The 23,138-nt window shown below is 41.1% G+C and overlaps 1 long non-coding RNA gene across 1 annotated transcript in view; it reads left to right on the top strand.

The window, feature by feature from the left end:
* The window catches only part of LOC141990402 (uncharacterized), a 358,211-nt gene extending 341,304 nt beyond the window's left edge, over positions 1 to 16,907 (top strand). The window contains exon 4 of the long non-coding RNA XR_012640170.1: positions 16,870 to 16,907. This is a non-coding gene — a long non-coding RNA (uncharacterized LOC141990402). The remainder of the gene's footprint in view (positions 1 to 16,869) is intronic.
* The last annotated feature ends 6,231 nt before the right edge of the window (positions 16,908 to 23,138 follow it).

Below are 23,138 nucleotides of genomic sequence, written 5' to 3'. Positions count from 1 at the left end.
TGGGCAGTGACTCTTCCATGTACTTACCCTGATTGTATATCTCTGTAGCCTTTGTGTGTGTTCGGTTTCTTTAAATCTGTACATTAAGCCAACTTGAGGAAGGTTCATGGCAGAAACGCTACCAAACAACATCAGGGATAATTCAGTTTCCCTTTCGCTAATAAAGTTCCTTATTCAGTCTTAGAGGAAAGTGACTCTTTCTGTGCTCTTTTTTTTTTTTTTTGAACCCACTGTGTGTCCTATAACTGTGTGTCTCAATGTCGCATACCTCCAAGTCAGAGGTCACATTCTGTTAGCTTTGATCCCTGTCTTTTAGTTAAGACACATGCTAGAACAGACAGCCCCTCCCTTTTGGCTGACCTTGGTGATTGCAAGCCAACCAATCTTTTATGGTTTCTCTTCCTGGCCTGAAGGTAGGGGATGTTTTGTTCCCTGGAACATGTGGCCAATAGCTGTCAAAATCCAAATCATTCAAAACCAATCCTAATTAATGTTACAGTAAAACGTGTGGCTTATTTAAAAAAGAGAGGAAAGAGACAAATAAAAATCAAGAAAAGCTTTTGCTCTTATTCTCATGTAGATGCAGCTAGAGGAAGCTGTGCTAGGTTGAGCAGGGAAACATAACTTACAAAGGTCAAAGGTTAACCTTACATGACAGAGTTCAAGTCTGCATAGTGCTCTCTTTCTTTCCATGATTTCTGGTCTCCCAGAATGCCTGCGGCTTCCCTGCAAAAGACTTGTGTATACTAGCCAAACCCAGATCTTTTCCCTGGGAGCAGGTCAGGAAGAAGATGTTTCCCAGACATTTTTATAAGGTTAAATGGCAGTGATCTAGGAGACTGTGGACCTTTTGAACTAAGAGCAGTTCTGGCACACCACTGAAGTTTCTTGTTCATATCAACGGCAGAGGAAGGATGGTCCAGTAGATATGGTGCTAGCCTGGATATCGGGAAACTCGGGTTCAATTTCCTGCTCCATCTAGCTATTTTATTTCTCTATTTTGTCCTGAAGTTATGAGGGGATTTTCTTCTCCCAGCCCTCCAGTCCCTTTATATATCATCAAGATCTCTGTGGACAGTTGAGACCTTCTTCAATAACAGATACGAACTTGTGAAGTCTAGTTTAATATGCCAGCATGCCACAATACTGTTTGAGGAAGTCAATATTTAAAATCTTGTTTGCATGCTTAGTGTTTTTGGTAGACTTGGGTCTTGACCATGAAGTTGGGATCCAGATCTTGCACTTTCATAAAGTTCACTGTGCTTAGATCCAGCTGGGTGAGGGTGTGATTTAGATTCTGAGTTTTGGTTCTGGCCCATCTCTAAGTTGTAGATGGCCGAACTAAAGATCTGAACATGCTAAACAAGGATTTAAAATGCCTAGCTGTGTGTGTGCCTTTAGATATCTTTATTATATTTAATTTCAGCATGCAGGCCCTCCTATTTATGGGGTTTTGAAACATTGCCAAAAAGTCATGGTTATGAGTACGTCTACAATATGTATATCTGCACACATGTATATGTGCCTATTCCACTAAGGTTTATTGCAGCTCTCCAGACCAGTTCCACATACAGAAGAATCTGTTACAAAAATACCCTAAGTACAAACAGGTGTCCCTTTTCAAACTGAGGTCTCCTATTACTCCTACCAGCACTAACACAGTCTCTTAAAAAAAACAAGATTCTGGACCATTTCCAGGAGGTTTACACAGATCCTCTAAGCCAACCTCCAGTATTGTTCTCCCCATCGCTCTTATTTATGAAAGTGTATTGAAGTTATGAAACTTCATCTCAAGTTTAGAACCAACTTCCCTCAGCTAGATCAGTCTCTGGAAAGCTCAAAAGCCATTTGAGGGTTTCTAAGGAAGCCCACCATTTCAAAAGCAGAAATCTAATGTTTTCCAGCTGGGAAGAAAGCCTCAGCAGCCACCACTCCTCCACCATTTATATATTATCTTTCTGGAAGATTATTCTTGTACCAGTTTTCTCTTTCTCCCCTTTTCCCAGAAAAGGAAGAAACCCTAGCAACTGATAGGCTGCCAGAACAATAGAGTTGGTCTGTTACCTTTGTTCACCTATATTTACTCAACATCGCATCTGCAATCCTCACCAGGTCAAACATCAAAACATTTTAGCGCGCACATTATTTAATAGGACACAGTGCCCCATTGTATATCTTGGCCACAGTTGGGTATTCCTTCCATCATTTCTTCTTCCACTTGAGAGAAGTCTTTTGAAATAGTCTTATACTGTTTTAAATCTTTGCAGCATGCAAACTTCAGTTATTGATCCCAATATCTTTATCTCCCCACACCCTGACTGGATTAGGTATCAGCACTAAAAAATGTTAAACTGATGCAGTGCTTAAGGATGTATTGCAGAAGTAATCCGGTGTCTGCAGCTCTTGGAATTGTTCCAGGCTCCTTCCATGTGATTGAGAATATGCTGTTCTATATGGAGCAGCCTGGCTCATGCTGTCACGAGTGAAGGTGAGTCATCCTTCTTTGTGGCCTGCCCAAATCTGAGGTGTACATTTGTGGCTTAAGAACACATAGATGAAAGTTTTCAGCAATGTGAAAAGCAGAAAGTACATATTGTGGCTGTTAATATACATGTTTTTAGTGCACAACCTGGCATTTGAGAAAAGGGACTTGTGCCTGACAATCGATACTTGTGGCACCTTAGAGACTAACCAATTTATTTGAGCATAAGCTTTTGTGAGCTGTAGCTCACTTCATGCATCCGATGAAGTGAGCTGTAGCTCACGAAAGCTCATGCTCAAATAAATTGGTTAGTCTCTAAGGTGCAACAAGTACTCCTTTTCTTTTTGCGAATACAGACTAACACGGCTGCTACTCTGAAACCTGACAATTGATAGTTTCACAACAACACATGGAACCATATACAGGCTTTAGCATGCTTAATTTGTATGCATTATTACAGCATTTGGTAGTCCGTGCCCATCTGGTATCTACCATAACTCACTGCAATGTGTAGAATGTACATTTGGTATGAAAAGGAGCATATCAAATTTTGTTTAAAATAGTACTGATTTGTTTTCTCACAATGATTCTTTGTTTTCTTCTGTTAGGCAGTGCTTTTGAGCTACAAGATAAGACTTGTGCCATTCAGAGGTTTGGATATAATGTCTTTGTTTGCAATTAATTATAGCAGCATTTTAATTGCCTTATTGGGGGAGGGGCTAATTGACAGCGTGTTACTGCAGTACCATCTCCGTGAGGGAGATTTAGGTTTGAATTTGTCTTAGGTCAGAAGGTGATCTCATTCCAGTCTCTAGGGAGCATTTGTTAACTCCACAAAATGGCCACACCATTTGCAGTCTCTGTTCTATTCAAGAGAGCAGCCGGAGCAGAACATCCGGCTTCTTAACAGGTTAAGTCTGGATTGGTGGGTGTTTGTCAGAGCTGTGGTGGTAGGAAAGTTTCCAAAATTCCTATAAGCAGTAGAATCTGTCTCAAGCGGGCCTTCACTTTACAAAACACCGAACCCACACAATTGTTAAAAACAATTGTTGTATATGCATATAATTATAGACATGTCACTGTTAATACTGAAAACTGATTTCAATCATTCAGTTTGGTGAAATACAAAGGCAATGGTTTACAATCTGGATGTATTTCTCATAATATTCAGATGGCTAGGAATCTGAAATGTGTGTTTGCACTTGGCGTGTGCAGCTAAATATTGTGAAAAGGTATGGAAAGTCATTCCTTGGTTATAGTGGCATGCCTTTGAACTTTTACAAAATCAACAACTCTTGTGAAATGTTACTGACCCAATAAATTACATCCATTTCTATCCAGGGTCACTAGGTAGGACATTTGTGCAAGTATGCTCTTTTTCTGATGTTTTCCTTTATCAGGAAAACACATATAGAATCATTCAAGTGCAAGGAGAAAATCCAGCAAAATTATGAGCGTGGCATTTTGCTACCAGTCAGAAAGGGCTGAAAAAATAGGGTTATGAACTAGAAAATAAAAAGATGGATAAACTTACCCCCCCACACACACAGGATGAAATACACAAATGACTGAAGTTTCAAGTCTGAGAACCCACTGTTCAAAGGAGAAGCATATCATGTTTTCAGAAAAGAAATGAAAATGTGAATGTAGGGTATTTGAATATTGTAATACTGATCAATCCCTAACAGCTAGCAGTAATATTCATAATGGACATGTTGCAGCAAAGATAATTTTTATATGCCCCTCCCCACCACCACACCAGTTTTTGGGGGGGCATGAATTCATACTGAGTTTAACAAAGGAGGGTTACACAACACAACAGAACCACTAACCCAGGAACCTATCCTTGCAACAAAGCCTGTTGCCAACTGTGTCCACGTATCTATTCAGGGGACACCATCATAGGGCCTAATCTCATCAGCCACACTATCAGAGGCTCATTCACCTACACATCTACCAATGTGATATATGCCATCATGTGCCAGCAATGCCCCTCTGCCATGTACATTGGCGAAACTGGACAGTCTCTACGTAAAAGAATAAATGGACACAAATCAGACGTCAAGAATTGCAATATTCAAAAAACCAGTCGGAGAACACTTCAATCTCTTTGGTCACTTGATTACAGACCTAAAAGTTGCAATTCTTCAACAAAAAGACTTCAAAAACAGACTCCAAGGAGAGACTTCTGAATTGGGATTAATTTGCACACTGGATACAATTAACTGGGGCTTGAATAAAGACTGGGAGTGGATGGGTCATTACACAAAGTAAAACTATTTCCCCATGTTTATTCCCCACACACCTCCCCACTTTTTCTCAGACATTTTTGTCAACTGCTGGAAACGGCCCACCTTGATTATCACTACAAAAGGTTCTTCCCCCTCCCCCCCCCCGCCCCGCTTTCCTGCTAGTAATAGCTCACCTTAAGTGATCACTCTTGTTACAGTGTGTATGGTAACACCCATTGTTTCATGTTCTCTGTGTATATATCTCCCCAGTGTATTTTCCACTGAATGCACCCGATGAAGTGAGCTGTAGCTCATGAAAGTTTTTATGCTCAAATAAATTTGTTAGTCTCTAAGGTGCCACAAGTACTCCTTTTCTTTTTGCGAATACAGACTAACACGGCTGCTACTCTGAAACCTGTCATTATTGAAGGGAAAGACATTAATCTGTTTTTACTTAAAATGGTAATGATCATAAATATGATAGGAGCACCATGAAAACTGGAACAATGCAATAATATCCTGTGCTATCTTATTCACTGCTGAATCCATTACTAAAGTCAACCAATTTGGGGAAAAAACCTGTTTCTGTTGAGAGGAAAACTGCTTGCAAAGCATAAATTGTGGACCTTTAGGGCTTGATTCAAGTGCATGTGAAATCAATGGAAATCAGTGGGATCAGGTGCCAAGTTTGTCTAAACATATCTTGCCTTGGTCTTCAAAGAAAAAAAATTTTTTTTTATACAGGAGGTACTTTTGAAGTTGAGTGCTCTAATGTAAGGCCCAGCAGGTCTTGTATCCAGACTTGAAGAGCTGCGAGGCAGTGATCACCTCCATGTTGCCACTCCATGGCAGCTATAACCAGCTTCAGCTTCACCGCCTATGACCTGCTGTAGACAGACCACAGGAAGCCCTGCCTCCAGGGGTCTGCCAGGCAGCAGCTTTATGGGTCCTGATTGGCTCCCTGCCCTATAAAATCCAAGGGAGGTTCCAGGAAGCATTCAGGAAACAGGACTGACCTCCCATAGCTGCCAGTACCATTCCATTGAACTCCTGGTTTTGATCTCAGCCTGGTTTGGACCTCACCACCTGACCCAGAATCTGATCCTTGGTATCATCCCCAGCCTGGAACTTGACTATGAACTCCTCTGCTATTCTCAGTATCAGGTTTGACCCTTCTGACTGCTCTTGTCAGGATCCTGAAACCTCAACTGCTATGGAAGCCCAAGCTAAGCTCACCATCTTTCAAAGTGCTCTGCACTTGAATGGCCAAGTTCTAAAAATGGGGGAGCAAAGGAACAAAACAAAAACCTCAAAACCTCTCTTCCCTTGCCTCCCTAAAATCTGACCACAACTGGAAAGAAGTGAATGCACTCACTTGCGTTACATGTTTAAATGGTAGGCTAGTCCTGCTCCATCATGATGATGATGGATGATGATTTATTACTTTTGCCATAGAATTCATAAGGAGGGAGAACAGGCCAAGAGTTTTTTCCATAGTCCCAAAAGAAACATAAGGCATAATTTCAGCATGTCATAGCAAGTCCTGCTCAACCAAGTGTGAGAAGGGAAAATAGCATGGTAGAAAATGTGCTAGTTCTCACATTTCACTTGTGCCTAAATATATGATCAATGTGTCATCATTATTATGGGCTTGATCTTTCAATATGAAGAGCCACCCTGGGAAGTGCTGAGTATCCCTCAAATCCTATTGAAATCATTGAGAGCTGAATGTGCTCTGCACCTCCAGGAGTTGTGCAACCCGTGCACAGTCAGACCATATGATCCGTGGCCTCCATCCTGATACTTCAGTGGTCATTACTGCATCTGAATGTTAAGATTTAGCAACAATGTATGTAATTGCTTTCAGTCATGGGAAGGGGGGGGAAATGAGTGCAGATTACACTTTACAATCTTTTTATTTTAGCATGCCTTAAAGTAATATTGTGTGGTTTATTTATTTCAATCTTTGTGTCGGTCTCTTTTTACAATATACATATGTGTACTTCCATAATGGAGGTTATGGATAAGCAAAATGTATTTCAAGTTTCTGCTGGGGCAGTCAAATCTTGTGAAGTTAAGATATAAGGTACTTTTAGGAGGAATTATTTTTTAAATGCAGTGGAAAACCTGTTCCAAGCAATATTCTAGATCTAAAACTCTACTGGAGATGAATTTGTTTTATTTATGTATATTTAGAATGCATACTTACTACTGGTGCATTCGTTTATTTTCTCTGCAGCTCTCATCTGGATGTTGGGGGTGGGTGGGGGGGGAGGAGAGATTATTTCCACATTTCTAACCTTGAATATGCCATGTAACAACTGTGAACATCTATACAACTATATCTAGGCTTCCAGCCATTTGGAGACTCGGCAATCATTGCACTAGAAGCATAGTTACTATAAATAATCATTTTCTCTCTTACTTACTGGCATTAAATTGGTTGCTATCCCAGAATAATAATTCAGACTAAATGATCTGTGTCACAATAAATCTTTTCCACAATAAAATTCTAAAGGGAAGGATTCTGATAGAATTTCCTTATCATAGAAAGAGTTAGAACAAAATACATTGTCTATGTAATGTCAGGATCTATTCCCCACTTGTTACATTTTTCAAACATTCCCATTTGTGCTTTCTCCCATGCTTCCCACATGCCTGGAAGGAGCTTCTTGCAAACATCTGCAAAACTATTTTCCTTCAACCTCTCCCCGACCCCCCCCCCCCCCCGGCCCTGACATTCTGTGAATTAAAAATCTCCTTTTTCATGATTCCTACAAAAAACAGTTCAGCGTTCACAGTTTGGGAGTTCAGTTGAAATGGCAGCATTGCCAGCACCAAATGTTCCAAAAATCCTGAATCAGACCCTCCAAAATCATGGGATTTTTAAAAAATACTACTCTTGGGGAGGTTCAACGTAATAGCCTTCTGGTGTTGTCTTTAGGGGGTCATGTTTTCAAGCTTTTCTTCACAATCATGAGGGTGAGTTGTGGGGTGTTTGTTTTTTTTTGTTTGTTTGTTTTTGTTTAAAGGAAGGATAAAAACTGAGACTCGGAGATAATCACATTAATCCAGGAACTGGGGCTTTAAGAAAACCACCAGAAATCATGAGATTCCACAATAAAATTGAGAGTGGGCAACACAGAAAGAGTTTCAGTTTCCATGTCCCCAGCTGCTTTTCCTCTGGTACTGCTGGATACGTTCACAATGCTGTCCACGGTGGAAATATGCATTGTCAATTTTATTTTCATGTGGTTTGATTACTCCTCTCCCCCCCCAAAAACAACCTAAGGCGTTTGCAATGAATATTGTACGTGCTGCCATGAAGGAGGTAGCCAATGTCTTGCTGACTTCTGTATTGCTGGAGATCCCCCACTGACGGGCTGAGCCAGTCAGAACAGGCGAGCAGAAGGTAAACGGGCAAATGGCTGGCTGGCCAAAACTATGAGATGCCAATATTTATCTGTTTATTTAACACTTTAAAATGTGCTTATGCATAGCTCTGGGAAATGTGCACACACACAAAAATAAACTCCTTTTTCTGCAATTGGTAGTATATTGTCAAACTACTATGCTTGTCCAGTGCCCTGCTGACCAGGACTGCTTCAGAGGGGCACAGTAATCACCCCCCATACACTGACAGTTGCAGGATTAAGGCCAAAGTCTATAACAACCCAATTAAAAAAATGAACTTTCCTTAGCACAACTCCCTATGAGCCTAATCGATATTCACCCCCAGGGCTTAGATCGAACAACCTACAGCTGCACACTACAGCTGTAGCAACCTTCATGTAATGCTGACTTTTTGCTTTCTGGGGGCTTGGGACATAAACTGGTTCTGTTTTCCCACACTCCTTGCACTTTCTTTCTGCCTTTTGTCTCATTTTCAAGAGTATACACATTGGCCCACTATGTCTACATTCTCGTTTGGTCTCTGTTCTGCTTCCCGCATTCCTTTTAGCTCGGCCCTGCGTACTTGTTCTGCACTAGCAGCTGCTATAGTTATGATCCTTCACCCGGACAGTTCAGCTGCCCTTGCTATTTGGAGACATTTCTCTGGTTGAAAGAAAATAGCTCTAAACCTAGTTTCTCCTGTAAGTTGGAATCACATGCTCCACAAATGAACCTGTCTCTAATTAGGAAATCTCTAATGTCTCCAAAGTTACATGTTCTCTGAGCTGTACTGTATCTATTCCCTCTTCCACTTCTTTGTTTTGGATAACACAGTATCTTTTTACAGTCTCGTTCTGCCTGGGGTCATGGTTCTTATCGAACATTTTTATCATGTCTTCCAGTGTTTCAGGCATCAATCTTGGCAACAGCATCTCACTTGCTGCTTGTTTTCCCCCCTGCCCCCCCCACCATATGATAGTAAAATAGCTTTAACTTTTCTCATCTTTGTCCCCCCCCATCCTCTGCTCTGTATATAGACTCAGTTCTTGTGTCCATGCTTGTGCAAAGTTTTTTGTCTCAAAATCCAGCATTCCCAGTAGTCTGAGACAGTGTTTCCTCTAATTTTTTATGTCCATGTGCAAAATGAATTTTGTTACGTTCACCAATATAGAGGTGATGTGGGGCAGGGGTGGGGCCTAAGGGTTTGGAGTGTGGGAAGGGGCTCGGGGCTGGGGCAGAAGGTTGAGGTGAAGGCTCTGGGGTGGAGCCGTGGATGAGGGGTTTGGGTGTGGGGTATGTGTGAGGGCTCTGGCTGGGGGTGAGGGCTCTGGGGTACAGGCTGCCCTGGGGCTGTGGCAGGGAGAGAGAACTCTTTTTCTCCCCCCCTCCCCACCAGCCCTCTTAGGTCTGAGACCCTTCTTGCTTCCCATTTGCTCTATTTCTGGGTGCTGCTTTGTTTGTGTGTTTAGTCACATTCTCTTCTTTGCTGTAGGCTGAGTGCCACCACCACCTTGTTTCATGTACCATATGCTGGGAAATAACATCAGAGGACTCTGTTTCTGAAACTAATTGGACTCTCTTTATGAAAAGAATTATTTACAGGAATGATGCAGCTAGCATTCTAGCCATGTGCATGCGGACTGGCTTCCTGGTGCTTCTTCCATCCTGTTGCCTCCTGCAACCTGTGCTGCTCCCTCTGAGTTCCATTTAGGTTGCTATAAATGCCATTATTTATTCCCACCATTCTGATCTCCGCCCCAAACGCACGCACCCCATCTCAAACCTAGCCTCGTCTCAAAAGGTTGGGGGAAAGGACAGACTTTACAGCATGCCCAGATATGGAATCTAGTTGTACCCCTGCAAATATATTGAATGTGACTATACCTATTTCAGCAGTGCTTCTTGGTAATAACCTGCTATCTGGAAATGTACACAGGAAATCTATTAGTCCATGAAGCTAGTCTGAACTTTCACTGAATGTCCAAATCCTATTCCTTGATCCTGTAAGGAGTTGCATACAAGTGCAGGGATCTACTTTCATGAAGCTGCTGAAGGTTTGGGGTCATAGTGAAGGTTTCTCTAGAGACTGACGTGTGTCGTGTCATTTTGATATGAGAGTGGCTGAAGATTAGCAGCTTTTAGCTGGCTTTCATCTGCTTAATGTAACTTCCTACCTCTTTCCTCACCCCGCTTTCAGAGATTAACATAATGTTACAGATAGTCACATACTAAAAATAACTGTGGCAGAAATATTTCATTGTCGCAAGTTGACAAGCAGTTTCTTGTGTTTATGAATGAGTTGAGTTGATGCTTTAGTGAGAAAAATGGTCTGTTATACATATAAAATATTGTGGGGTTTGTTTTTTTTTTGACCTGCGGAATATCAATATAACTTCAATCTCAGTCAGAGCCATCCAGTTCCTCTTGCATGCCGTCCTAGTTATTCATCTTGTTTGTGTTTCTATTAATTCAGGTCTATTAGGAAAACCAAGCCAACAAGAAATTCAGTATGTTTTCTTACTTGAATGCAGATAATCTGCAGATGTCCAGAGTTAAAATGAGCATGGTTCCAGCCTAAAGTTCCTTAGTTGCTTCAGATATGAGTATCCCTGGTTAGCTAGTCAGTGTAACTAGCCAACAACCCCAGCTCTAATTGTTATACTAACCTTTTTGCAATGAATTCTTTACAGCAAGTGGACAGAGCTTCATGTGCCTCCTGGAACAACATTTTGATAGAATCCATTGAAATAAACTAGGAGCATTTCGAAGGGGCCTGCTTTTAAATTGTGGCTTGATATTATAATGTGATTTGTGTCAGCTAATTAAAAGAAGGATTTTTGTAATTTAAGTTTCCTCATTTGCTGCGGCTGTAAGTCACAGGATAATTAAGATAGTTAAAACAATATTACGAGAAATTGATATTTTCATTCCAGTGACAATCTTGTGAAATGAATCAACAAATTTAAAGCATAATTATGTCATTATTGCAGCTGAGCGTGCATGCTCAGCTTTCAGGCAATCTGGTGTGGTCCGAATGTGAAGTCCCTTAAACAGCAGTTGATTTTTACAACAATTCAGTTGAAAAGGTCAGTTAATTGCTATCACATTTCAACTGGAAATGAGTGCTCCTTCAACTGGAAGGGAGTGAATGACTCTCTCTCACACCCCTCCCATACCCCTCTTCCAGAACATCTGTATAGAAAGCTGTCAAGGTTCCTTCCCCACTCTGAACTCTAGGGTACAGATGTGGGGACCTGCATGAAAACCTCCTAAGCTTACTTTTACCAGCTTAGGTTAAAACTTCCCCAAGGTACAAACTATTTTACCCTTTGCCCTTGGACTTCCACTGCCACCACCAAACCTTTATCTGGGTTTATTTATTAGGAAAGCATTGTTTGGAAACGTCTTTCCCCCCAAAATCCTCCCAACCCTTGCACCCCACTTCCTGGGGAAGGTTTGGTAAAAATCCTCACCAATTTGCATAGGTGACCACAGACCCAAACCCTTGGATCTTAAGAACAATGAAAAAGCATTCAGTTTCTGAAAAGAAGGATTTTAATAGAAGTAAAAAGTAAAAAAGAATCGCCTCTGTAAAATCAGGATGGTAAATACCTTACAGGGTAATTAGATTCAAAACATAGAGAATCCCTCTAGGCAAAACCTTAAGTTACAAAAAGACGCACAGACAGGAATATCCATTCTATTCAGCACAGCTTATTTTCTCAGCCATTTAAAGAAATCATAATCTAACGTATATCTAGCTCGATTACTTACTAAGTTCTAAGACTCCATTCCTGTTCTGTCCCCAGCAAAAGCATCACACAGACCCAGACCCTTTGTTTTTCTCCCTCCTCCCAGCTTTTGAAAGTATCTTGTCTCCTCATTGGTCATTTTGGTCAGGTGCGAGCGAGATTATCCGAGCTTCTAAACCCTTTACAGGTGAAAGGATTTTTCCTCTGGCCAGGAGGGATTTTAAAGGTTTTTACCCTTCCCTTTATATTTATGACAAAAGCATAGGTGCAACTAACCATTGATTAAAAGTCATTTGAGAGGGGTTGGAAGAGACAGGAAAATGGCTGTTGGTTTTCCAGAGCAAATTAAATTTGTTCATGAAACAGTCCTACATTTTAAAAACTTCCCAGTTCCTTTAATATGCCTCAGATTAGACTAAAAACCATTCCAGGAGTTAGATGATGATATACAAAGTCAACAAAAAATTCTTTGCAAGTTAAAAGCAAATACATTAAAACCTTAACGGAACAGAGCCTAAAGAAGGGAAGCAACATTTATGTCCATTTTAGCTACACATACATCAACCATGGCTCACACAGGTCTGTGTATGTGAAGCTGGGTGGTCCTTAACATTCCTCGATGTGAAGTGGTAGGGGTAGGGATGTGACCCCTCATGCCACATGGAATGTTGAAGGGGTAGCAGCAAAGGCACCCACTTATTTGGTATTGTACTCTGTGACGCAGCTCGTAGGATCAGTGACAACACAGTGTAATAATCCTAAATGTACAGCAAGCACCACAAAATTAATAGGTTGTCAGTGTTTTATATTCATGTGCACCAAGCACTATAGAGTTCCTTACAGGCCCCCAAACTACAGGGCCAGGTAAAGCACAGTACACCACAATTACTGTGGCTTGCTGTTAAAGTGCTCTTGGTAAAGCTTCCCTGAGCCATAAAGTTCCACACCGAGCTCTTCTGATAGACCTTGTGTCTGGCTGTTCAAACTCAGCAGACAGCTGCTCCACTTCAGTGGTAACCTTTCCACTCTTCTTCAAAGTTGTTGTTGTTCAGGACACAGCAAGCAGCTCTAACTATTGGGATATTTTTGTCACTGAGACCCAGTCTGGTGCGTAAACAATGCCAGTGACCCTTCAATCTACCAAACCCACATTCAGCTGTCATTCTGTCCCCTGAGCCAGTCGTTGAATTTTCCCTTGGTGCTGTTGAGGTGGCTGGTGTACAGCTTTGTGAGTAAAGGTTAGGTTGAGTGCCCCAGGATCACTACTGGCATTTCAACATCACCAACCATAGTCTGCCTATCAGGAAAAAAATCCCTGCTTGTAGCTGTCTGACCAGTCCTGTGTTCTTAAAGATGCGAGCACCTTACACCTTCCCTGCCCAGCCAACGTTGATGTTGGTGAAGTGTCCCTGGTGATCCATCCGTGCCCACATAACTGTAGAAAAGTAGCCCTTTCTGTTGATATAATCTCTGGCAAGGTGGCCTGGTGCCAAAATAGGGATATATGTTTATGCCATCTACTGCTCTGCTGCAATTCAGGATTCCCATTGATGAAAATCCATCCATTATGTCTTGCACGTTGCTAAGAGTCACAGTCTTGCATAGCAGGTCACCACTAATGGCTCTGCACACTGGCATGGCAATGGCCATCACAGTAGATTTTTTTTCCAACTTCAAAATGATTTCCCACTGACTGGCAGCAATCTGGTGTTGCAAGTAGGGTGATCAGATGTCCCGATTTTATAGGGACAGTCCCGATTTTGGGGTCTTTTTCTTATATAGGCTCCTATTAACCACTGCCCCCCTCCCCCCCGGGTCCTGATTTTTCACATTTGCTGTCTGGTCACCCTAGCTGCAAGTTTCCACAGTGTGATCACTTCACTGTAAGTGCAGCTTTTCTTTTGGTGTCCCTGTGCTGGAAGACTGGGGCGAGCTCCGCGCACAGATCCAGGAATGTGGCCTGGCACCTCTAAAAAATTCTGCATCCCAAGCCTGCATTACGATGCAATCCAATCAGTTCTTCTTTCTTAGTCCCAGAACTGTCTCCTCACCATTTACAGCTGCTCTGTGAACATCACCAGCAATCTTGAATTGGTTCTTGCTACGTCCCACAGCAATTTGCACTCCAGGAAATCATGTTCCCCACAGCTCTTCTTGTAGCTCTGCAAATACCAGAGGATTATGTGTCCTGTGCTTACAACACTCATGACAATAATGCAGAACTATGTATGCTCCATGCTTCTGTCAGAGATAGCAGAGAACAAGAAGTCCCATGTAGGTTCATCGGATTTTCAAAACAGACATGAAAATTATGGCATTATGTGATGGAGAAAACTGCATAAGGACTTGAGCCCACAGTCCCACTCACCCTGCACGACTCATTTCTGCCTCACCATGCATTGCCAGAACTTCCCAACAGACAGTGTGCTGGATGGTGGTGAATTGCACTCTGGGATACCTACCCATGGAGCACCACACTGTGCGTCAAAACAAGTATTCCTAGTGAGTATACACAGCGCTGATGTAAGGAGACAAATATGAACATGTACTAATTTTGGCAGCTTTATGTTGCCACAACTTGCTTTGGTAAAAGTTTGTAGTATAGACATGCCCTTAAGCTCTGAAATTCTAACTAGATTTTTTTTTCCCAAAAGCATCTCCCCATGAATCAATTGTTTACACGAGCTCCCTTGTCACTGAATGCTTCATCAATAAGGTGCAATAGATCTAAAAACCTGTGCAGATGCTCTTGTTCCACACACCTGCAGAGATGTGGTTTTTAACTCATGCAGACAAGAAAATGAATGACTTGGTTGACTGATCACAGAGTGCATTACAGCTGAAACTTCCATGGTCCTCTAAGGCACAAGTTTCGCACTGTGTGTTAAGCAGTGTGCAAAAAGTTCCAGGGCTGGTTCCTGATAATCCATAGGTTGTTCTCCATTATTCAAGGTTTGCACCCCAAGCACAGCCTGGTTCAAGACTTTTTCCCTCAGGCACAGTTCACTTTAAGTTTTTAAAGGAAATTTCATTCCTTAGAAGACAGGATCAGACAGAAGGACTTTGGAAATCTCACTGAGCCACGCAGATTACATGGGGGGCCAAAAGTGCCTGAAGTCTCTGAGGGTCTTGTGTGTGTCTGAAATGCCTTCCTCTGAGTCTGTTCTAGATTATGAGATCTTCATGGCAAGAATTATTTGTACACAGGCACACAGAGATAGTGCTCAATAAATAAATAGTTTTCCATTTTAGCTGGTGGATAACGAATGGCCACTTACGCAGAGTTGGAGACAAGTGCTTATGAACTACACTAGTCCCTTGTCTGGTGAGACATTGCATGCATAGGCTTGAATGAGATCTGTGACCTTGGCTGTCCTGGAGCACAGAAAACAGGATCTTTCTTGTTTAGGACAATCAGCGTCATATGAGCACTTAAATGACCGTAAAAGGCTCCTGGGTTCTCTTTCTATCAATACTAGGATCTATTGTTCTATATTCTTATCTTGTCTAATTTTGATTGGGCAAAGTTGTAGCCTTTTGACCCCTTTCTAAAGCAATGTATTTCCGTTTTATGATTCCTGCTCTCAACCATCACAATGTCAAATGAATGTTGATGATAGGTGAATTTAAAAAAAAATCCACGAACATTTGGTTGAATTTTTAAATAGCTTTGCTTTGCACAGTCTTATATACCCATTCAAGCTTGCTTCCCCATGAGCAGGTAGGTGAGAGTTCTTCTGGCTGAAATATTTGTGGATAGCTAGCTATAAATTAGCACACACAAGTAGATTGATCTAGAAGAGCTAGTGTGCCCCTCCAGTCAAGGAACAGATGAACTACCAGGTGATTTATCTGGCAAAACAAAACTAAGAAATACAGCTTTAATTCTGCATATTTACAATACATCTTGTATTTAAAAAGGAAAAGATATTAACTGAATTAAGTCAAGTAACAAAAAAAAAATCATAAGGAGATTGCAATTTCCTAGAACCTTGTGTGAGCAGAAAAAGAAGCTCTATTTGTTTGAATTATTCGCTCAGCTGTTGATGGTAAAAGATTTACAATAATTCCTGCCTTCTTCTGTGTGTGTGTTTCTTTGCTTAGTAAGAGAGCCACAGAAGAAACTGCTATTATAGTAAAATCTTCATATATAGTAAACACGGTTGCTTATTGCAGGCATCGATCTTAAAAGCATAAGTTTTTAAAAAAGAAAATGCACTATAAAGAGTGATATTTTATGTTTTATTGAGTTTATACTAGCAGACTTGAGAAGAATTGAAATGGGATCTCATTTATCATCTGACTTGGTCACATCTTTAAATAACATCCCCATTTTTATCAAAATAATTCCCAACATAACTTACGTAAGCAGTAATTTGATGCATTGAACTAATTTTTTTGCATTGAATCTATCTTCTCTCTGATTTAATATTTTAATAACTAAACCATATCTGTTACTGAACTAGATATGTGACAACTCCTCCATGCAGTCTGCTTAGGGGGAAAATATTCCTGTGGGCAACTAGTATCTCAGTTTTCAAGGATATTTTTAAGCTGCCTTTTCATCTTCGAAATCACTATATAATAGTTGAAACAACCTTGAACTAACAAACGTAAATTAGTGTTTTAAATCACTCTTCCTATACATCTTATGAACTACTATAAAGAAAAACATTTTCAGAGGAAGACAGAAAGTTGTTAATTCTTTTAGCTTTGTGAAAGCTTTACCAAATACTGTACTGTGATTTTGAAATCAAATATTAGCATTCAAAATGTAGCAAATGTAACATGGGTAAGGCCCAGAATCAGCAAGGCATGTAAGCATGTGTCTAACTTTAAACTTGTTAGTCATACCATTGCCTTCAATGGAAGCGGTGATGTGTTTTAAAGTTAGGCACCTACTTAAGCCAAGAATGATCTTATTTTAGAGAGGACAATAAAACAAAAATAAAGTCTCCAAGAGAGCAACTAGATTGCTTCCTTTGTAATGCTGTGTTGCCTATCTCTGCAGACGGAGAATCCTTGAAGATTTAATGGTGAAGAATGCGGACAAGAAAGAGCTACACCAGAGGATGAAACCAGCTCTAGCTAAAGCTTCAAACAAAACTGAACTTTTTTGGAGGCTCTGTAGAGTCTGAAGAATTTTGTTTTCATTATTTATTTCTGCATGCCTCTGTACTTTCAAATTCCACTGGACATGCCTTCTAAACAGAGATACCAGCCTCATCTTTTACAGACATCTAAGACATATAGACAGAATGCAACTTGGGAGAGTTTTCTTGTGGTAATTTTGTCTGGCACATGTTCGTGAGCCCTCTTATGGATGCTCTCTTACATTGAATGTCCTTGAATTTTATAGTAACACGGGCACTGGGGTGAATTTCAACCTGGCTACTCTGATATCCACGTATGTATGATGAAAATTACATGCACAAACACGTGCGCCTGTGCTTTGCAGGTACAAATACTAATGAGTTCCTTATAAACAACCTGATATTTAAGTACATGTGTAACTAGGTCAGGTGCATGTAATCAGGTCTCCCTTTAGTGCCTGGCCCTGGAACAACCATACAGTGTGCCAGATAACTTGCAGCTAAAGCGGAGGCCTGTTCTTTAGCACTGACTGTCCAAGTTCTGATCCAGGATATGGGTGGGGGAATCCTTGCACATGCAAGCATTAGGATTTGCATCCCTAAACACATTTTCTCATTGTTTTTTCTGATGCATATGTTAAAACTTGCATGCAAGCACTATACTATTTATAGATCATGTAAAAGCATTAGTGCATGGACAGGTGCTGGCATGTGCAAAGTGCAGGCACATGTGTGCGCAATTTCGCATTCCTAAGTGAAAGCCATCAGCTGAAAATCTGGCCTGTAAAGGATGAAAAATGCTGGACTTGCCGACAAAGTCTGTAGTTCTCAGCTATTCATGTTAGTGCGTATCATACTTTGAGAGCTGGAAATGCAAAGCAGTCTGCTTTATACCATCTGAAACAATAACTCTGTCCTTTACATGCATGAATGAACCTTTGAGCAACAGGAGTCTATTAATGACTTTGTGCTGCTTCAGAAGGGTTTAGGGAGAGGATCAGTCTGCTTCAGACACTTGCTCACCTAGATCTGATGGCGCTTGTATCCTTTCCCCATGAAGCCAATATTCGTTAGCCCATCCCTTTTATTTACATATTTAAGAATAAAACATGACATATGCAAGAGCACTATGAAGTCATCAGAAACAGGACGTTGAGTTTGGCCATCGCCTTCTTTGTTAGATGCTATAACCAACCCCCCCCCCCCCCCCCGCCAAAATCCAAATCACATTTTGAATACCACATGATTAATGTCCCCAGCTATTGCATTCACCTTCCAGAATGATCTCCTCTCTGCTGGATGGCATAAGTTCTTTGCAGAGATCGAAAGAAAGAGATGGTAGCATATGATAAGAGAGAAGCATGCTACTGCTGGGGCAGCTATGTAAGCTTGTTGTTCTTCTCTTACCAAGGAACACGTGGGCTTTTGAATGGCATTTTAATTCCTTACCCTTTAAAATATTTTTTTAAACACATTTTCCTTCATTCTTAAGATTTCCAACAACTTAAATTTCCCTCCTACGTCCAGATTGCTGGTGGATCAACATTTTTCCCATTTGAGTTCCCAAATACCTACAAACAGTTAACTGGACAGCATTGGATGGTTTTGAATGGCAGTTTAATCCCAGACAGCTACCTTACAGATTTAAGGAGCTACCCAGAGATGATTATGGAAAAACAACTGGTTTAAGATGACCTGCCAGTTTCTAACACAGAGGATCTGGGCTTTGTTCAAAGAATTGTAACCACATTTCCAAGTTGATCAGAAAACTGGAACCTTGTTACCTACTCTATTCTTCTGCAAATTCTAGGTTCATCCAAAACCTTATGACTGTGTACTTATTAATTATATTTGTTTAAGCTCTTTGGATGCTAATGCTGCTATGTTCGTACCTCCATTTTAAACATTAAGTTGGCAAGAAAGTCAAATTTGCTGGTTTTGTGTAATATGTAGCCATCCCCCACCCCCCCACACACACCAATGCACACACAGTTCACTTTGAATGTACTCTGATCATGTTTAAACAACTTTATTCTTTCCCTTTATTGTTAGTGTACTCTCCTGGACAGTTTACAGGTGGGTATAAATATTTGGATAGAGTCTGAATAAAGCAGTGGTCTGAAATGTCTGGGAATGACGAACCTTCAGCTAAAGGAAAATAAAATAAATTTAAAAACCAGACAAACACCATGTTGGGTATTGATTTCTGTCAACAAGTGAATAGAGAATTGGTTCTGATTCCTTTAATTCCCTCTTCACTCCTCCATTTCATTGATTTCCTCTTCCTCTCTGCTGCTAGGCAGCATCTTCTTTCAGCCCTGAAAGGCAAGTGAATTGCTTCTCCATTCTAGTTCCTGCTTGTCTGGAAGCAAATACGCTTGCCCAGGGTGACAGATTCCATTATCTTCCAGTCGCTGAATGCATCACCTCTGCAACCTGCTCAGTTTCCTCTATTCAGTGACTAAGTAACAGGCACCCTTTCTCTTAGCATATGCCATGCATAGGTCAGCTGCAGAAATCCTATCATAATTTGCTTTCATAAATCAACAAAGGGGCCCCCAAAAGGGTGATAATTTCACAATTTAGTCTGATGCCATATGAAGTATGCAGTTTTGTACTTGGATCCAGTCCTAATAGATGACAGTAGTTCTGTTTAAACAATGGCAGAACGAGTGAGCTATTCCTTGAAAGAGCTGAAGAATAATTAACTGGCAGTTAAATGCAAATGAAAAACAAATGCAAAGCTTTATGTTCATGATGGTGAAAAGTCAATATAGTTAGATTGGAGCCCTACAGACTCTGGGCAGACGCTCTGTAAACACTGGGGTGGAATTCTGAGCTGCAAAGTGATAAACTTCCTTCTGAGTGAAGCAGTTATATGATGGCTTTATCAAGTGGACTAGTTTCCAGGTTAAGATCAGGTATATTTCTTGTGACTTCAGTCCAGGTGAGGCCTCAGCACCTGAGTTTATCTCTCTTAGCACTGCAGAGCTGCTGGAGAGATTTCAAATGCAGCTGCCATTTCTCGCCACACTGGTCAATGTTGTGTAGTAGCGAGGCAACCTGTTAGCCCTGTGCCTCTTCTGTTTTTTTTTTTTTTTTCTGTAAGCCAGGGGATGAAAAGTCCCAAAGCAAAGAAGTCAGGGCTGAGTTAGATTCCTGAGCCATCCTAGTACACTTCAAAAACTTGTCTCCTTTTAGCTGCCTGCCATTACATGATGTAATTGAATAGGACTCTTTTTTTTTTTTTTAATTTGACTGTTTCTGATCAGACCCTGCCTGTATTTTACCATTTTCCATCCTCTCGTCCTCACTAGAACATAGAGATTCTCACTGAGAAGAATATGAGGAGATTATAGTGCCTTGTATTGCTTTGAATTGCTCATCACATACCTTCCTGAGCAGATTCTTCACTCTCACATGCTATCTCACACCCACACTGGACACATTAAGGCTAAGAACAAGAACAAACGGGAGGGAAAGACAGAAGTTAAAAAGTTGCATGTATCCTCTGAGCTCAGGTCACAAGGGGGTGGATAAGGAGATCCTGAGTTTGATTTCTTCGCTTTTAATTTTTTTCCTCTCCCCACTTTAATCTAATTTAGTTTAGTGTTAATTTTAATTTTGGAAACCGATTTAGTGCATTGGAAACATTGACAGCCCTGGCGACTGACCTAACCACAGAACAGCCATAGCAGTGCTAGCTTCCCCATAATACCTTGCCATGCTGAACTATTAGAGAGACGAATGATCTAGACAGCCCAGATAGATGGACAGAGGGAGACTTGAATTCTGGTCTGAGGGGGCATTTCAACCAGTGTGAGGTAGTTCAGTCTGCATGTCCAGCCAGGTGTGGTCCTGCAGTATGCTGATAAACGTGTCTAGCATAGAGTTTACTCAATTCCTGGGCTACCCTATTCTGATCTCACACTGGTGTAAAGTAGGAGTGAACACCAGTGAAATCAGTGGAGTTACTCTGGTCTAAAATGAATAAAAGTGAGAGAACCATCAGAACCAGCTGTGTTTACTCCATTTCCTTTGGGTCTGATGCCGCTTCTGAGGGAGGACTAGAAAGGAACATACACATATATGGAAAGTAGACTAGCACACAAGTGGAATTAAACCTCCCAGGATCTTGCAGACTACTAGCAGCTGGCAGCACTGCATACTCTATTTTAGCATACTGAGGAACGCACGCTACTTTTCTTTAAAAAGAACTGGTCCAAGAATCCTAGGACAGGTGAATAATATTATTTATGAATTAAATAGCTAAATGAGATGTTTATTCATGGAAAGCTGAATATAAACTCTGAGTGAGGGGAAAAATGCAAGCTTAAAAGTAGGGAAATCTAATACTATCTATATTTATCAAGGCTAGCATTCATTAAATGGATTCGAAATCCCATGATCTATGAAGTTCTTGGAGAAGTGATCAATAACCCATTACAATAGTGACACAGACTCTGAACCTAATTTCCAGCAACACAGTAGTGGAGTCTACCTAATGAGTTATAAGTATTATTTGGGCTTGGTGAAAGTATATGGAGTTAATATCCTCTTGTTCGCGCGTGTGTGTGCGCACGCGCTCTCTCTCTCTCCAGCCCACTCTTACTGTTGATTTCTCAAATCCTACAGAGCTCAAGCTAGGAAGGATCCTAATTAGACCTCTTGTCTTTTTCCAACCTCTAACTGCGATTGCAGTTTCTATTGTTCAGATGCCTGAGTGAAAGTCCACTTTTCTGAAAAAAATAAGCACTTTTCTTTAATGCCATGGTGAAATTTCCAAAACCTGCTTCTTTTTTATCTTTATTAAAGGGCTTACATGTACTATATTCACTTCTTTATTTTTTTTCATTAAAGAGCCCATTGCTGTAGTACCTTTTTGCTTTTGTATTAAAGCATGTATGTCTTAGCAGCTAGAATGCAGAAGTCTTATTTATGAGCCTGATCCAAAGCCCACTGAAAACGTGGACAGGCTCCTATTGTTTTAGTGGAATGGGCGTTGAGACTGGCCACTCTACTGTCTAAATCAGTGGGCAACCTGCGGGCCACACATGGCCTGTCAGGGTAATCCGCTGGCGGGCTGCAAGACGGTTTGTTTACATTGACCGTCCGCAGTGCCTAGTGACTGCGGTTTGTTGTTCCCGGCCAATGGGAGCTGCAGGAAGTGGTGCGAGCCGCAGGGACATGCTGGCCGCTGCTTCCTGCAGCTCCCATTGGCCGGGAACGGCAAACTGCGGCCACTGGGAGCTGCGGGCAGCTGTGCCTGCAGATGGTCAATGTAAACTAACTGTCTCTCGGCCCGCCAGTGGATTACCCTGGCGGGCTGCAGGTTGCCCATCACTGGAATAACTGATCTCCGCAATAGAAAAATATTCTTTTCATTTTGCTTATATTTTTCTTTCCTGTATTTCCTCCTCTTACGCACACTATCTCATACTACTCTCAACAACTCTTTTTCCCCCCTCCTCCCCCCTTTCCTTCCTAAGTAAGTTCTTGCCCAGCAAGAGCATAGATTTTGTGGATAGCCATCTCAACAGAGCTAACCACTAAGGGATACAAGCACAGACTTGCAAGAAAAACTATACATGTAGATGTGCTAAGTGGCCCCAGCATTTCTATGTTGATAATTGGTGTGTGTGATGTCTACTTATATATGTGTTGACTTTTAATTATTTCAGACCATGTTGCCAGAGTTTGGTGCTCTCAAATGGGTCAAAACCTTTTGCAGTGATCAGTGGTGAATGATTACTTATTTGCTTTTACCCAGGAACATGGTGTAGAATTACAACTTTAAGTCATCAGTGGCATTCTAACGATAAACAGCTCCTTCTCTAACATGAGTGCAAGAGGACTGGTTATATTAGGAAAGATGACAGTGTAATGACTGATAGGTACTAAATCTTCTGTTTCTTCTAGTAAAGAATTTCTCTGCACTAGTTATCTCAGTAACCAACTAACCATATGTAGACAAATGCTGATAAATGAATGTTTAGTAAAAAAATAAGTGTTGCAAATTAAAGATTTCAGCTAGGGCTGAATGACCCATAGCACTGGAATTCAGTGAGAAGGAGGCAATCCAAAGAAGAGTGGGAGAATGGTACAGAATGGGGGTAAGGGTTGTGCATTCACTACAGACAGTACGTTTTCAATAAAAATGCTTTGTTATATTTCTCTGAAAGCTGGG

This window comes from Natator depressus, chromosome 7 (assembly GCF_965152275.1).
Source record: "Natator depressus isolate rNatDep1 chromosome 7, rNatDep2.hap1, whole genome shotgun sequence".
In the NCBI taxonomy this organism is placed as follows: Eukaryota; Metazoa; Chordata; order Testudines; family Cheloniidae; genus Natator; species Natator depressus.
Note: the sequence above shows the minus strand (reverse complement) of the source record. Positions and strands in the feature narration are given on the sequence as shown.